This window comes from Notolepis coatsorum, assembly GCF_963971535.1.
Source record: "Notolepis coatsorum genome assembly, chromosome: 5".
NCBI lineage: Eukaryota > Metazoa > Chordata > Actinopteri > Aulopiformes > Paralepididae > Notolepis > Notolepis coatsorum.
In genome coordinates, this window is record NC_140169.1 from 36913129 (window position 1) to 36931172 (window position 18044).

General features: G+C 45.9%; 1 protein-coding gene across 1 annotated transcript in view; it reads left to right on the top strand.

Moving 5' to 3' along the window:
- LOC311228150 (transmembrane protein 198-like) overlaps positions 1-18044 on the top strand; it is a gene marked incomplete at both ends in the record, with an annotated part of 97718 nt that overhangs the window by 73044 nt on the left and 6630 nt on the right. The gene's annotated exons all lie outside the window — the stretch shown is intronic.

Here is an 18044-nt window from a genome sequence, read left to right on the forward strand (position 1 = left end):
TCGTGTGGAGTGACTCTAGCCCTAGAGATGGACCGCGGAGGTTCAATGACAACCGCCGGTCCGTGACAGTTATGCACCAAGCCGAGGTTGAGCCATGGCAGACGAGCCACAACACCCACGTCAAGGAGAAGTGGAAGGCTGTCTGTCAGTACTGTGAAAATGAACATTGGCTGTCTCAATGTGACACCTTCAAGAGGCTGACCGCTGACGAGGTGAGTCAGTGGATCAAAGCGAACCGCCGCTGCTTCCGCTGCGCGCGCAGCCATATGGCAGCTGAGTGCCGCCTAAAGAAAAGATGCAGCAAGTGCGACGGCGCCCACCTGGAGGTCCTGCACGACAGCAACAAGCGTCCGCCAGGAAACCAAAGTGGGCCCGTCACGGTGATGTATCAGGCCGAGGTGGTGTCACCACAAACCAGTCCTGGACCCCCCCCTGGTGTACTTACTGCCGCAGCGGACACTCCATGTCACGGTGTGAAGCCTACCAGAAACTGACCCCCGCCGAAATGGATCAGTGGAGTAGGACGAACACACAGGACCACGCTCGCTGCGATACACTGCGCGAGGCCCACAAGAAAGGACTAGCCCGACAAGGCAATCCACCAACAGGAGTGCTCCACATAGACCAGCATAGCGGGAGCCCCCGAGTGCTCATCAAAGTGGTCAGAGTGCTCCTGAGTTACGAGGACAAGGTCCTGGACACTTACGCCGTCCTAGACGATGGGTCTGAAAAGACTCTCCTCCTCGCTTCCGCCGCAGCCCAGTTGGGCCTGCGGGGTGCCAAAGAAACAATGACAATCCGTACCATTAGAAGAGACCGGAAGACCATAAAGGGTGAAAATGTCTCCTTCACGATAGCAGCGGTCGAGCAGCCCGAGAAGCAGTATAGCATCACTAACGCCTTCACCAGCCACGACATAGGCCTGTCAAGCTACAACTACCCCATCCCACAGCTGATGGCGAAGTACGTGCACCTACGTCAACTACCTATACCGCTCATCGACGGCGCCACACCGACCCTGCTCATAGGCTCCGACCACGCGGACCTCATTCTCCCAATTGAGGCGGCCCACATCGGACCCAAAGGATGCCCAGTCGCGGTTCAGACCCGACTGGGGTGGACGCTCCAGGGCCCCCTCTACGGACTTGACAGTCAACCCACGTCTACACGCTGCCTGCACACAAAGGTGAGCGACACCGGCCACTCTCTCGTACAGCCCGTTGAGAGGCTATTGACATTAGACGAGAGGCCTGTGAGAGAACCGTGGGCCCAAGAAGAGGGAGTTCCGAACTCCACCCCCCTCAGCTGCGCTCCAAGCGACGTAGCTGACCTCGAACCCAGCACCCCAAACGACTTCTTGATGGGGCGGCCGGAACCGGCCCCTCCTCAGACGGGGTACAGACTGAACAAGAGGAACAGACGGAGGATGTGGAGACACAGCCAAGCACAGATCAACCAGTCTCAGGCCCGCTTCCTCCTAAGCTCCCTACCATCTCTCCCAGCCCGTCAGAAGCGGGTCAAGGACAGGGACAACTTAAAAGTGGACACAATCGTTATGATCATAGACCAGTCACTACCCCGAGCTGCGTGGCCGGCCGGCCGCGTAAGCAAAGTGATCACTGGTGCCGACGGAAAGGTCAGAGCGGCAGAAGTTATTGTCCAGGGGCGGACCTACACCCGACCCGTGGCGAGGCTGATAGAGTTGCCGAGGCTCCCTGACTCCCCTGATGACGACCATGACCCACTGACTTTGTAGATTGCCCTACTCCCCAAAACAGACATTGAGCAGTTGACTGGACTATTAATCTGTCTTCCTTTAACTAATTAGGTGCGGACTAATTAGGAGGCGGCTGTTGTGAAGGGCCAGAGTAAACTGAATATATATATGTATCGTTTGATATACTTTGTATATTATTTATATATATACACGGAATATCCCTTTACCTGCGTACAGACCAGAGTAATATTCGCTCTCCTATTGGACAGCGCCCCCAGGCGCCAACGCGCAAGCCCCCAACGGCAAGTTCAAAGACAACTGCAGGCATGTCAGAACATGCCCAGAGTCAGCGTAGTAATACGAGACAAGGACTGAGGTTGGGACTAGATATTCACTTAAGTATAAATACGGCGCAGGTGTAAAAAGCAGCGCTTCGTTCATTCAGTTCATCTAAAGCAGCAGTGTGACAAGTTCGGTAACATTGAAGTGAGCAACCGTGCGTTTAGAACATGTGCGAATAGAATAGTAAAAGTGTCAGAGTTTAGTGAAGTAACGTCAAGTTCGACCTAGTTTAATGTGAAGTATAGTGCACAGGAGAATCGGCGTCGGCGATTGCAGAACCATTCCTGGTTGGATTATATTGCTTTGGGACCGTGACTACCTGAGAAGAGCACCGTTGATTTCCACTATCATTTGGGATTTAACTTTGTGAGGATTACTACTCGGGCCTGCCTCGTGGAAGGGGCTGGCTAGCTGTCGTCAATGCTGTCGAGCATCTTGGATTACAACTATTGCTTTTGTCTGCGGATCAAGGGAGTACAAGCACCGACTCCTGTACCTGGAGTCTCTTTATTCCTCGTTGACTCAGACGGAGTACCCGAACATTCCTCTACCCTCCCGGCCTTACACCCCGGAGGGAACCCATTGTCTCCAGTTGGTACCGGTGTTGCCCTATATAATTGCTACTATACAACAGGTGGCGTCAGCTTAGACCCATCGTAGGATTCCTGCTATTCTTAGTGACTTATGCTCTTGACTGACTTTACGTATATTCTTCGCCATACAAGCGCGACCCTAATTCTCATTCTGTAACCTAACGTTGCCTAATAATAATAAATTACCCTCCAATAGTATTTCTGTGTCAATGCCGTGTTCTTGTGGGTGTTCACCATCTATATTTGATGTACTGTCTGGCCAGTAATTAAAGTACATAACTAGCAGTGGTTTAATCTATCACAATCTTTAATACAGTCAGGGTTTTGTAACCCCTCAGTTACAACTACAGATGCTCATTCAAAACTACTACTGCTTAGATCACAGTACAATGAATTAGCAGCTAACAAAGCCGCTGCCGACCTAATAAGACTCAAACAGTCCTACTATGATCAGGGCCTGGAAAACTTCTCGCCTGGCGCATTAAACAACAACAAGCAGAAAGATCCATCAATTGTATTGAAGCCCCAAATGGTAGAACTATAGTGGACCCAACAGAGATTAATGAGGCTTTTAGAGTCTTCTATGGGAAATTATACAGCTCTGAATGTTCTCCTAACCTGGACATGCAAACACAATTCTTAGACGACCTAGATATTCCCAAAATTTCAAAGGAGGAAAGTAGGGCTTTAGATCAAAATTAGTGCTGTCAGGCGATTAAAAAAATGTATCTAATTAATTACAGGATTTGTAATTAATTAATCTAATTAATCGGATTTTAATCGCATAACCATTTTATGCCTGATCTTCTATATTCTATAATCATATTACAAATTGCATGTGTCCAGATGGCAGAATTCAGTACTGTATCTACAAAACCTTCTGTTTAATCATCTTCCATCTATTAATTTGCTTAGATTTTTCAGGTCTGGTCAATTTGAGCATGGTGTTATTCACAGTCAAAGATAAAAAAAAAAGTATTGATATTCTCATTTGGTTCATTACAATTGACTCAAAATAAGATTTTCATTCAATCAATCACAGCGCAGATTGATTGATTGAATGAAAATGTTATTACCAGATTGCAGAATGGGTACAATACAGTACGACTCAATACACACAATTGTTAAGGGCATGCAGACCAGAGAAAGACTTTCGTCTTGTTTACATCAGGGTCCCCCATTTTCAATTCATAATGAATTGTAAGTAAGGGTGAAACTTGCACCGTGCAATCCATTCTTTGTGAATCTAGCCCACAGTATTTCTGACACTGGGAATACATTCCCTGAGATTCATAGATGTCCCTAGAATCAGATACCAAGAACATGCAAATGGACCATATTAAAAAAAAGTCTGTAAATGTGTATTCTACATTATCATGGAATGAATGCGATACAAAAAGAAAAGTATAAAAAAAAGTTTTTTTTTTTTTGTAATTAATTTTGAGTTAATTTTCATAACGCGATAATTTGCTGTGTAATTAATTAATCTAATTAACGCGATAAACTGACAGCCCTAATCAAAATATAACTGGCGTTGAAATTGCTGATGCAATCGGCTGTATGCAGGCTGGAAAAGCAGCAGGCCCAGATGGCATCCCCATAGATATTTATAAGAAATTCCAAACTAAATTAATATCACCCCTCTTGGAGATGTTTCAGGAATCCTTCGAGAATGGTCTTCTCCCCACATCTATGAGAGGAGCCCTAATCACTTTACTTCCAAAACCAGGGAAACCTAATACAAAATGTGAAAATATGCGTCCAATCAGCCTCCAAAATTCGGATACCAAGATTATTAGTAAAATTATTGCAAGAAGACTGGAGGTCCTTCTACCTAGGGTGGTGGGGGAAGACCAGAATGGATTTATTCAAGGGAGACAGGGTTTTCATAACGTCCGACGTGTGCTCAATATTTTATATAACCACAAGGGGGCGACAGACACTGCCTTACTCTCACTGGATGCAGAGAAGGCCTTCGACCGTGTCGAGTGGCCTTATCTGTTTGAGGTGTTAACACGATTTGGCTTTGGAGACACATTCGTCAAATGGGTTAGATTGCTTTGTACAGGGTTTACGGCAGAAGTTCTGACGAATAGCAAGGTCTCTAAACCCTTTAAAATTAGTAGAAGTTGCCCACAAGGGAGCCCTTTATCGCCCTTACTTTTCATTCTTGCGATCGAACCATATGCTATAGCGGTGAGGATGCACAGTGATATTCATGGGATTCGAGAAGGTCATATAGAACATAGGATAGCCCTCTTCGCCGATGATGTAATATTAATGCAAAAAAATCTACACAGGTCTATCCCAGCACTCCTAAGTCTTATTGAAACATTTGGGAAAATATCTGGCTATAAAGTGAATCACTCCAAATCATCTATAATGTTACTCAATGAAAGAGAGAGGGAGGATGGGCTTGTTTGTGCTTCTACTCTCAACTCAACAGATACATTCACGTATTTGGGAATAAAAATTGTCCCTGAGGTGAATAAGATTTCTCAGATAAACTATGACCCAATTCTGGAAGCTAGTACTTCTTCAATAGAGCGTTGGACATCCCTACCCATCTCAATTATCGGCAGGATTAATATTCTAAAAATGAATATACTCCCTACATTTCTCTACCTATTCCAGAATATCCCTTTACCTCCCCCCTCGTCTTTGTTCACAAGAATCAAGAAACTGTTTACCAACTTTATATGGCAAAATAAACGCCCCAGATTACGTCTATCTCTACTTTACCTACCATATGACCGAGGAGGCCTGAAATGCCCAAATATCCAATGGTATTACTGGGCAGCACAATTGCGGACGATCATGTTTTACTTCTCATCGGAGAATCCCCCTGCTTGGATCCATTCAGAATCCTGCTCTGTTAAACCGAGCTTACCCTTGCACCTGTATTTGTATTCTGGAGACCGTAAATATCTGAAGAAAAATACAGACAACCCCATTATTTTAAACATGATAGATGTGTGGTTTGACACACTCAAATATTTGAATATAAATACGTCCCGATCCAGGTTCAGTCCTATTTGGGGCAATGCCAATTTTAAATCAGGGCAAAACGATAGTGGATTTAAAGTATGGGCTGAAAAGGGGTTAAGGAAAGTGCAAGACGTATACAGGGAGGAGGATGAAGTATTCATGTCCTTTGCGGAAATATCTACAAAATATGATATTCCGAAACATCACTTTTTTAAATATCTTCAGCTAAGGAGTTTTATATCGTCTCAGAACCATTCATTGGATATACCGAACATTTCCATCTTAGAGGTAGCAGTCACTAGACACTGTTATGGTAAAGGTATAATTTCAATGCTATACGACTTATTTGTATCTGGTTCAGATGAATCATCTGAATCAAAACTGAATCAATGGAACGAAGACATAGAGGAGGAAATATCTTTAGAAGAATGGAGCGTGGCATGTAAAGAGGCACAGAGTCAGACAGTCAGTAGCAACCTAAAACTTATACAATATAAATGGCTGATGCGTACATATATAACTCCTGTTAAATTGCATAAGTTTAATGATAATATTCCAGATACTTGTATTAAGTGTAGTGAGGAAAGGGGGACACTGTTCCACTGCATATGGGAATGTGTGAAAGTGAAAACCTTCTGGCAAGATGTTATTGATCTGATCGATAAAATTGTATCAAAGAAGTTGCCATTGAATCCCAAGCTTTTTATTCTTGGTTTATATCCTACCACCCCACATCTACAACGCAAAGAGTTTAGATTTATAGATATGTGCATATTACAAGCAAAACGTGTAATAGCTCTTAATTGGAAAAATGTTGATGGACCAAGAATTGGTATGTGGATTAAAGAAATGGCTTCAAATATGTCAATGGAAAAGATGGTGTATATTGTTAGACGTAAACAAAACATTTTTGATAATGCCTGGGGACCATTTGTGTACTTCTTAAAGCATAATACGAATGTTGGGAACTTGCTTCAACAAGAACGGGATTAGGGGGAGTACTGTGGGACAACTCTTATTATTGTGTAAAAACGACAAGAAACACCCTTTACTTAATGTGTAAAACATTTTGGTTGTATTATTATTTATTTATGCTTATTTTTTATTTAAATCTGTATCCTTCCTATGTGAACCTGTTTTTGAAGTTAATTATTATTTTGTGTGGGGTGGGGTTAGGGGAGGGAGAACGGGGTGAAAATGTTTGCTGAATACTACATGTTGTAATTTGCAAACTAAAACCCAATAAATATATTGTTTAAAAAAGAAAAAAAAAAAAAGAGAAAAGGAAATAAACGACATTAATTAGTAACTAGATATATGAATTAAAGAGAAATGCGGATATTAACGGCGCATACAATGCAACGTACCGTTGGCCAGTCAAGAGTTCGCCCACAGGGCTTTTCACCTTACAGTCTAGGCTCAGAGTGTCACTTATATAGCGCGACGCGCCGGCGCAGAGACAGCTTACCTGCTCAGAGTCGCAATACTAGAGTCCACTAGGCGGCACCAGATAATAATTAACTCATGCAATAAATGTATACAATAAATGTTACTCATGATAATAATGAAGGATAAAAATTATAAATATATTGGGAAGAACGTCGGATAATTCTCCACCTCCCACTTAGTTTTCTGAACGTCAAACATTTACGGTGGTAGCACAAGCGGCTCCCGCGAAAACTACTCAGGTTCCATCGGCATCGGGTGATTCTTGACGTCCTCAATCCTGCCAGAAACAGGCGACTTTCGACGTCCTTCTTTGTGCCAGAAACAGGCGACTTTCAACGTCCTTTGTGCCAGAAACAAGGCGAATTTCGACGTCCTTTGTGCCAGAAACAAGGCAACTTTTGACGTCCTTTTTTGGTCATTGTTCCTCGAATGGTAGAAGTACCACCAACCTCCTGACGTCCCTGTGGAGGACGGTGGTGGGGCACACCCCGACGTGACGATCACGCTTGGGATGACCGGTGGTAACGGGAAGGCTATGGCAAGTCCTTACTTCCACGTCTCTGATGACACCCTTTGGGTCAGGGTGAGTCTTTATCACTCGGCCCAGTCGAAACTGGCCTCTGAGTGCGTTCTGGTCCGCAAGCCAGACCAGGTCTCCTTCAGCGACATTCCTAGCGGGAATGTGCCACTTTTTCCGGGACGAAGAGTTCTGGTCCCGCCAGCTGGCTCCATCGTTTCCAGAACCTGTCCACTTCAATCTGGATTGCTCTCAGACGGACGAAGGGGTAGCTAGCGGACTCGAAACCTCTGGGGTCTCCACGGGGCCTTGCACGTCCCAGTAGGAGAGTGTTGGGGTGATGACCTCAATGGTGCCATCCCGAAGCTGGGCGTTGGCTCCAATAGGCCTCTCATTTGATAGATTGGCAGCTAGGTATAGGAGGGTTTGGAACTCCAGGGCCGTAAGGCTCCCTTCTTCGCCTATGCTGCTTCAGCCGCACCATTCCTATGAGGAGAGTCAGCGGGGTGGAACACCCAAGTCCAATCTGTACCAGACTCTGCGGCTTTCTTCTGTACTTTGTTATTGTCGATATTCGCGAGGAACTTATAAAGTTCTTCCAGCGCTGGCTTTGCTCCCACGAAATTAGTCCCTTCATCGGACCAGAGCTTCCTAGGATGGCCTCTCAATGCAGTGAAGCGTTGGAATGTTTTTAGGAAACCTTCGGTCGAGAGGTCTTCCACTATGTCGGCATGTATTGCTCTGGACGCCATGCAGCAGAAAACTACGCCCCAGGCTTTCTTACTTGTCCTCTTTTTCACTGAGTCTTTGATCGTGTAGGGACCAAAGAGGTCCAACGTGGTATACTCGAATGGTGCAGCCGGCTCTGTGCGCTCCGGGGGGAGTTCGCTCATGATTTGACGGCACATTTTTGCCTTGTTCTTTCGGCAGTGTATACACGAGTCAATTGTGCTTCGGGCTACTCTTTGCCCCTGCACAACCCAGGCTTTATCTCTCATGCGCAAGAGGGTTCCTGCAATGCCCTCATGGTTTGCCCTGTGAGCTTCCTCTGCCAGGAGGATGCTGACCCATTCCCTGTAGGGAAGTAAGGGCACCCCAGGCCATTCTTTGGCCATGGCTTGAACTCTGCCGTGGCACAGCAAGAGTTTGGAGTCCTCCTCTTTGTGGACCACAAGTCTGTCCAGTGTGGTCACGGAGAATTCTGCGCCTTCCTGTGCGGCCAGGCATAGTTCTCTGAATGCGCTTTGCAGTTCGTTTACAGTTAATGCCTCCCACTTTAACAATGTGTGGGTTGGCAAACGTGCTTTCGTCGTCTGGGCCTTCCGGGTCTTTTTGATGTCACCGATGGCCGCATGTTCTCCTTCCCGGAATCTGAGGAGTACCACACGGATTTGGTTCAGCACATCAGGACCTTTCAGTAGGATATTGTTCATGCTTACACCTCTGTATTCTTGGCTGCTGTCCCAGACGATGCGTACTGGAGTGTTGACGGAGTGTGGGTTCGGTGCGGTCAAGTGACTCACGTACCATACTGCTCCTTTCCATTGGTCCATCATAGACCTAGTTAGTTTCACGGCAGCTCCTCTCTCCACCATTTTGTGGATTTGCCTGGTATAGGCGACTTTCCATGAAAGATCTTTCTCAAGGCGCTTCTCTGTCCTGAGGAAGGTCGACTCCACAGCTCAGCTATTGTTAGGGAGAGATGCTGGTTGTTCCTTCCAGGGGTACTTTGCATCCCAGTGGGAGTCCCCACAGTGCGAGTCTTTCTCATTGAAGGTCAAGCCAGCCTTGATGATCTGTAGCTCCCGCTCGTCAGCCAGTGTCATCTCCTTTCCTCCAGGAGGACAGTTACCGCAGCGACATCCCCCACAGACGGGGTCACAGGCTGCTCCGATGCTGTCCCATTTCAGCCAGTCGAAGACTTCCTTGTTGCTTGCGGCAGTTACTGCTTCTTTTATGCTTTTCCTCTTGGTTAAGTCTACCGTGAGGTTTTTGCATTCTCTCGTGGCGGTTGTTCCCATGGAGCGTGCGAAGTGGGTCAACGAATGACGCATGGTCATTTTTACTTCTTCGAAGAGGTCCGGATGCGCACCGCTCACAGTTTTGCCCAGTGGGCCGTCCCATAGCACCAGATCACCGGCTCTCTCCATTCTTTGTGGGGCCAGGCGACCTTCCCAGGTGCTAATGAGCAGATCAATGGTATCAGGCCGGGTCAATTCTCCTGGCTTGACACATGGGAAAAACTTTTCTAGTCTCTCGGAGTTCACCACTCTGTCTACTTTGGCGATGTCCTCAAGGCCGTAGCAGAGCATTTCGTGGGCTCTCAAGGTCCCCTTCGGGGTCCATACTTTTATTGCCACCACATACCTCTTGGTATCGACTCTGACTGCCATCTTCCCAACACCGTACACGACCAGTGTGATAGGTTCGCCGGCCAGCCCGAGCCTCTTGGCGGCTCTGTGTGTGATATAGTTGGTGTCGGAGGCGAGGTCCATCAACGCTCCAACACAGTCTCCTCCTCTTGTCGTGACGTCCATGAGCATCATGAGGACTGGGTATTCTTTTATGCCACTTTTGTCCAACAGGCTCTTGCTGGCGTACACTTGGGAGGTCGCTTTGTTCGTGAAGGCTTTCTTGAATGCTTCCATTTGGAGCGTTGACAACTTTAACTCTGTGACCACCTTCTCCTGCTCAGCCGTAAGGCCTCGGAGCCCTTTACGAGCGCCGGGCTCATTGGTTGTTTCGTTCCTGCTCTGTGTCTTGGAGCAGAGGAGAAAATGATGGTTGACAGGGCCGCCCCCCTTCACACACTCATCCTTCTTACAGAGGAACCTTTTCTCGCATAGGCCGTTGGCCCCGTGATAAGCGAGGCATTTGATGCATGCTCCAGCTTTCTTCACCTGGGCTCGTTTCTCAAGTAGTTTAGCCTTCTTGAAGGCCGGGCAGAAGTACAGTCTTTTCCCATGTGCTTCCTCTCCACACATGGTGCACGAGTCCCTCTGGGGCTCCCTTCTTACTTTGCTCGCTGTCGTTCTTGTAAATGACCATCTATCACCTCCCCTGTCGCTCAGCCTTTCACGCTGGGTTGGTCTTTCGCCAGCGTGGGTGGCTCCGATCTCCAACTGTGCTAGCCTCTCGAGGATCCTTTCATGTCCTTTCAGAAATGACAAGAGTCTATCAAAGTAACTTGCGGGCGTGACGCCATTCGCGGGGTCACGCTCATAGGAGATCCACTTCTCTCTCATGCCTATAGGCAGTTTTCTCTCTATGGCGGCAACAGTGAGGTGGTTTTTGATCACGTCCTCCATCCCAAGGTCTTTTAAGTCGTACAGTGCAGTTTCCACTGCCTGGACCAGGTCAATCATTGGCCTAGGCTGGTTACTCCGTACTGGAGGCACTTCTTCCAGACCTTTGAGGATCAGACTTGCGGTTGTGCTCCTGTCTCCAAAACGGTTGTCCAGGAGCCTGAAAACGTTGTCCGCTGTTCTGCAGCGATCCAGCCCGAGTTTCTTTCTCAGTGGCTCTTCTACGCTGTCAAGAAGGTGATATCATTTGCATACAGGCAATCCTGATGGTTCGGCTAAAGCCTGGAGGACCTCCCAATTATCCCGCCAGCGCCAATAGGTCCTTCTGTTGCCACAGAATTTGGGCAGATTGATGGTGGCGAGCTTTATCTTTGGTCGGGCCCCCTGGTGGGCTCTGTGGTGGGCGAGACCTTCCCGCGTTGCGCCCTCATCACCTGGTGGCGTGGCGTGGTCACCTCGTAACTGAGGCATGATAGCGAGGTCAGCACTCTGGTAAAAATAGGGTTCGCTGCCGGGTTGTCTTACCCGTGGGAGCGAACTCCTGTCGGTATACTCATGAGGCCCACATCTTGTGGTCTTTGCTCCAAGCTGGAGATGGGTTGCTTTAGGGGCCCCCTCGTGGCTCCCGAAAGGTAAGGGAGAGTCTTTGGAAGTGCCCTCTGTTTGACTACTGTCAAGCTGAGGAGATGACGAGTGGATGTGAAGGACTTCACTTTTGCCGTTGGTGGACGGGGAAGGTTTAGCTTCCGCGGCACATTGCAGAACATCGTTTGAAATATCAAGTGGGCTGGTTTCTTCACCGCCCCTTTCAATGTTGTGTGTCCTTATATCCTCTTCACCCTCATAAGCACTTCCAGTGTCACCCTTTCCACCAGGCTCTAGGAGGGTCGACCACTTGTCCATCAGTGCTGCTCTTTCCTCGTCCAAGTGCCTGTACCGTTTCTCTAATTCAGATATGTTGGGAGTTGGAAGAAGGTATCTCCACTCTCTCACCATTTGTTCGAAGGCGTTGAGTCTTCTCTCCAATTTGTTTCCCTCCAACGCTCTCTTGTCTTGGGGTGCCCATTGGGTGCTGAGTCTCTTTGCTTCTTCCAAGGCCTCCTTGAACTCCACTTCAAGGGGGCCTAATTTTGGTTGAACGAAGCGGGACCATACCTCCGAGAAGATCTTCTTCTCCAGTGCCATTTTCCTCTGCTTGCTTCCGTCTTTCTTTGCTGTGGCGCCGGCTATCACGGTAGCATGCGCAGTTCCGTCGGCCTCCTCCAATGCTCCAACATAGTCCCCTGTCGTGTCAACGAGCTTCGCAAACTATCTGAAGAGCTTTCCTGTCGTTGACGAGCTCCGCTAGCGATGCGGTGTCAACATTGTCAGCTACCTGGTTGGCTCTCCTTGTGAAAGCTGTTTGCGTCGCAGTACGCCTCTTCTTTAGCTCTTCCACATCTACACCCTCCATCTTGTCCCAGTCAGCCGTTGCCCCAACTGGAGCTCTTTTTGCGGCTGAGTCACAATGGGGTAAACAATGGGGTTAACAGTCAGAAGCACAGTTTGTACAGTTGGCGTGTAGCAGTGTGATTACAATGACACTGCTCCAAGCAGGAGATAATGATGGGACCGTATAGTGGGTCAACGTAGTTTCGCTTCACTTGAACCTGGTAATGGCCCCAATGTGAGTGAACAAATAGGATTGGCGTTGGTGAGCACCGCTACAGCTTCTTCACTCACTTGAAACCTGGTGGTAGCCACAATGAGAGTGAACAAGTAGGATAGAGTAAATGAGCACCGTTACAGCTAGGGGTGCACCGATGTATCGGTCGGGTATCGGTATCGGCCGATAAGTGCCTTGTTGACTGCAATCGGCCTATCGGCCAATAAGCTTGAATGTGCCGATGGCAGTAGCCGATAAATTCAGTTGCGTCCTGCCAACGGCGCCGCCCCCAGTCCCCCACACACACACACACAAGCTACTGCATCAAAGTTACTACTAAATATTCAACATTCTCTTTTGAGACTCCGCTTCAGACTCTTATCATTTGGCACTAAAAGCTAAACATTGTCACCGATATGGCTGTCCGCAACATGTCATTAATTGTGTACGCGAGGTGGTCGCTCAGTGACGACGCTAACATGAGCTAGGTTAGCTAGCATGAGCTACCGGGAGATAGAAGACTAACGTTACTGGTGAAAATGTGATTTACGTTGGAATACTCCTTTGCCAACTTGCTGTACTTTGCTTGCAGGTCTGCAGCCATTATTGCTGGATTATGAATAGCCCCAACTTTAGCCAACGTAACGTTATGGCTAAACCTTTAACGTTAGTTAACGCTAGCTTTCGGTTAGCTGTTCAATGCTATTAATAACACAACCAAGCGAACCCATCACAGCTCCCCGTCAACACCCCTCTCTCGGGAAGATGGCATTTAAGAAAGTATCTGCTGTTAAAATGACACAAACATTCGTTTTGTGGCATTAACGTTATATAGTTAGTGTTACACGTTCAATAACATCAGCATATTATTTACCCGAAGATAGCAAGCAAGGCATTACTCCGTTCATAGCTCAGTTCCATTCCGTTGCTCATTCCGTACCCAACTACCCATTCTGCAATCTGTTAATAAAGTTTTCAACCAGACAAATGTATAGAAAGGCTTTGTTTTATTATAACATTTGTTGCAGTAAAATCATTGTGTCTCGTTTGGTCATCCTGTGGAGCGATGGTCGGCGGGCAGCTAACGTATTAGCTACGTTAAGTTTGTTGTGCTCTCGCAAGCAGATCAATGGCGGCATGCCCGGAAGTAGAAAATGAATAAACGCTTGCCGATTGGTGGTAAGAACAGCAGGAGGTGGGTGCTAGCGGTGTGGCGTAATTGGCCGAATCGACTGTCAATCAAAATGGTTCTATTGCATTGGTTGAAAGCTCTGGTTGAGAGAATAGTATCCATCTGCAGGCCGCCAGACGATACTGGGAGAGGGATAGTGATACATGGCATGGTGGAATTAATACCATAAACATATTTCTTGATGTTTCCTTTTTTTAAGTAAGTAAAGAGGCCTACAAATACAAACATACACATACAAATATACAGTAGTTTCATTAAAAAATATATATATATATTAAAAATTTAAAAATGAAAAAAAATATATATATTAAATAAAATTACAAATACTTATTTTTTGCCACAAGTATCGGTATCGGTATCGGCCGATTGTGTTAGTTGAACAATCGGTATCGGTGGCCAATTTTCATATCGGTGCATCCCTAGTTACAGCTTTTGGTTAATCCATTCATAGTACAGTTCACGGCGTTTGGAGCAACAATATAATTGCACAGTTCAACACAGCCAAGGCATAGGCGTGTCAATGATAATGTTCACAGCGTTTGGAGCAACAACGTAGTTGCTTGGTTCAACACAGCCAAGGCATAGGGGTGTCAATGATAATGTTCACAGCGTTTGGAGCAACAATATAATTGCACAGTTCAACACAGCCAAGGCATAGGTGTCAATGATAATGTTCACAGCGTTTGGAGAAACAACGTAGTTGCTTAGTTCAACACAGCCAAGGCATAGGTGTCAATGATAATGTTCACAGCGTTTGGAGCAACAACGTAGTTGCTTAGTTCAACACAGCCAAGGCATAGGTGTCAATGAAAATGTTCACAGCGTTTGGAGCAACAACGTAGTTGCTTAGTTCAACACAGCCAAGGCATAGGTGTCAATGAAAATGTTCTTTAGCTAGCATTGGTGGCCAGCAGTGTTAGCATTCTTTGGCTAACAGCGTTAGCATTGGCAGCTAGCGGTGTTAGCATTCTTTGGCTAACAGTGTTATCATTGGTGGCTAGCAATGTTAGCAGTCTTTGGCTAACAGCGTTAGCATTGGTGGCTAGCAGTATTAGCATTAGTTGGCTAATGGCTAGCATTTAGCATTGGCAGCTAGCAGTGTTAGCAGTCTTTGGCTAACGGCATTGGTGGCTAGCAGTATTAGCATTGGTTGGCTAATGGCTAGCGTTAAGCATTGGCAGCTAGCAGTGTTAGCAGTCTTTGGCTAACAGCGTTAGCATTGGTGGCTAGCAGTATTAGCATTGGTTAGCTAATGGCTAGCGTTTAGCATTGGCAGCTAGCAGTGTTAGCAGTCTTTGGCTAACAGCGTTAGCATTGGTGGCTAGCAGTATTAGCATTGGTTGGCTAATGGCTAGCATTTAGCATTGGCAGCTAGCAGTGTTAGCAGTCTTTGGCTAACAGCATTAGCATTGGTGGCTAGCAGTATTAGCATTGGTTGGCTAATGGCTAGCGTTTAGCATTGGCAGCTAGCAGTGTTAGCAGTCTTTGGCTAACAGCGTTAGCATTGGTGGCTAGCAGTATTAGCATTGGTTGGCTAATGGCTAGCGTTAAGCATTGGCAGCTAGCAGTGTTAGCAGTCTTTGGATAACAGCGTTAGCATTGGTGGCTAGCAGTATTAGCATTGGTTGGCTAATGGCTAGCGTTTAGCATTAACATTGGATGGAATTCAGCGACCCCACCACTTCAAGCAACCAGCATGTGGGCGGAATACGGCGATTCCAACCCAATAAGCAGTCAACATCAACGTTTCATTTCCCTTGAGCTGACGGCGTCCTCTCCAATGTGCCCCGTCGTGTGTATCCACTCCGTCCTGGTTCCACCTTGACGTTGAGGGGTATCTCACGCGGCACCTCCTTCTGCGTTCCGTCCGTCCCGTCTCGTAGCTGGCGCGTGCGGTAAATAATTGTCCAATTATCTAGCAGTCTCAGTCAATGAGTCAACTAGATGTCCCCCTTGGAAGGGTGTGGGCGAAATGACTTATACTCAAACCATTGAAACAATTCGGACTTTATAAGAATGTTCGTTTATTTGGACTTTGATGTCCAGCATTCAATTCATCCTTGTTGTAATAATCACCAGGTGGTCAATTAAACAAGTGGTTAGCTTGTAGCTGATAGTTAGTGGCAGCTTACATCCAAGCATTAGTGGATAATGTTAGTAGAGGTCGATATGGTATTTGGTAATGTTCAACCAAGTCGACTTGATAATAGTTCGTTGATAGTTAGGTTGCAATTTAGCAACCGCCGGTACTTGATAGTGTAGCCAGACGTTTAGCCAGGTAACAGTTAGCCAGACGTTAGTGAGTCTGCATGTAGTTAGTCTATAGTCAGCATGTACATTCAGTCAGCGTTTAGTCAGTCAGCATACAATCAGACGTTAGTCAGATTATTTACCTATACAAAGGAAAGGAAATAAACGGCATTAATTAGTAACTAGATATATGAATTAAAGAGAAATGCGGATATTAACGGAGCATACAATGCAACGTACCGTTGGCCAGTCAAGAGTTCGCCCACAGGGCTTTTCACCTTACAGTCTAGGCTCAGAGTGTCACTTATATAGCGCGACGCGCCGGCGCAGAGACAGCTTACCTGCTCAGAGTCGCAATACGTACTCCAAAGTGCGTCCACTAGGCGGCACCAGATAATAATTAACTCATGCAATAAATGTATACAATAAATGTTACTCATGATAATAATGAAGGATAATAATGATAAATATATTGGGAAAAACGTCGGATAATTCTCCAAGTACAATGAAAATAGGTTTGGCATCCAACCAGAGTCCAAATGTAACAGTAAAGTGCAATAGTAATATGCAATGTACAGGTGATTAAACTGGGTATAAAAGGCAGACTCATCATTGTTTTTGATGAGGCCCACCACCGTTGTGTCATCTACAAACTTGCTAATGGTGTTGGTGGCGTGTATAGGAGTGCAGTCGTAGGTGAAGAGGGAGTAGAGAAGGGTGGGGTGGAGGAGGTGAGATTAACTGGGGTCTGTTAGTTAGGAAGTCTAGTATCCAGTTGCAGACACAGGGATTGATGTTGAGTTTCCACGAGGTCACCGTGTTTGGAGATGAGTTTGGAGGGGAGGAGGATGATGTTGAATGCTGAGCTGAAGTCAATGACAGCATTCTCACATGAGGTGTTGCTCTCATCCAGGTGGGAGAGGGCGGAATGTAGAGCTGAGGAGATAGTGTCCTCTGTGCTCCTGTTCTTACGGTAATAATAATAATAATAATAATAATAATAATAATAATAATAATAATAATAATAATAATAATAATAATAATAATATATAATAATAATAATAATAATACAACTTTATTTCTATAGCACCTTTCATACAGAAACTGCAGTCAGCAGAGGAGAGAGTGAGGGGTTGGAGGATAGCAGGGAGAGCAGCCTTGTGGGGGGGATGATGACGATTTAAGACAAGCTTAGGACGAGCTTTCTCTAGGCTTTTGAAAATGTAGGGGACACCTTGCTCGTCATGGAGCAGCCGAGATATGAGAGAAAACTCAAGAAAATACCTGCCTTTTTCTTTCTCTCATTTGATGCACGACTTATGATTAGTAGGGATGTCCGATATTATCGGCCGACCGATATTATTGGCCGATATTGGCATTCAAATGTGATATCGGAAAATATCGGTATCGGTTTTCAAAAAAAAAAAGAAAGAAAAAAAAAAATGTTTTTTACATTTCTATAACCTTTATTTACCCAGGCAAGCAAGTAAGAACAAATTCTGATTTGATTTATTGTCAAAAGTATGCATAATGTTGTGTTAATTCCACAACAAGAGATATGTAATGTTAATTACCTGAAATTATTCCGTTTTTGGGGGGGGAACCCTGCATATATTGGTATCGGTTGATATCGGTTGATATCGGTATCGGAAATTAAGAGTTGGACAATATAGGTAAAAAAGCCAATATCGAGCGATTACTGATATTTTCGTGGGTCCAAACGGAGAAAAACGGGGCGGTCCCACAGGTCCTACAGGTAGCTCTGACGGCGAACAGATGATGTGCCAGGTAGAGCACATTGCCGCAATCGAGCTCTTAACCACTTATGCATCCGGCACATTTAAACGCCGGTTGATTCCATACCCAGAGTAATTTGAGATTTATTCTTGAACCACTATAGCACACTATAGAAACATTCTGACTTTTCTTCCACAACAGGAAGAATCACTCTGAGCGCTAATGCAATAGAGTTACAGAGGTTTGGACACACTGAAATAAAAGTTTTATAAAAAATAAAAACTTTGTTTACTTGCAAAGAGATGCCTG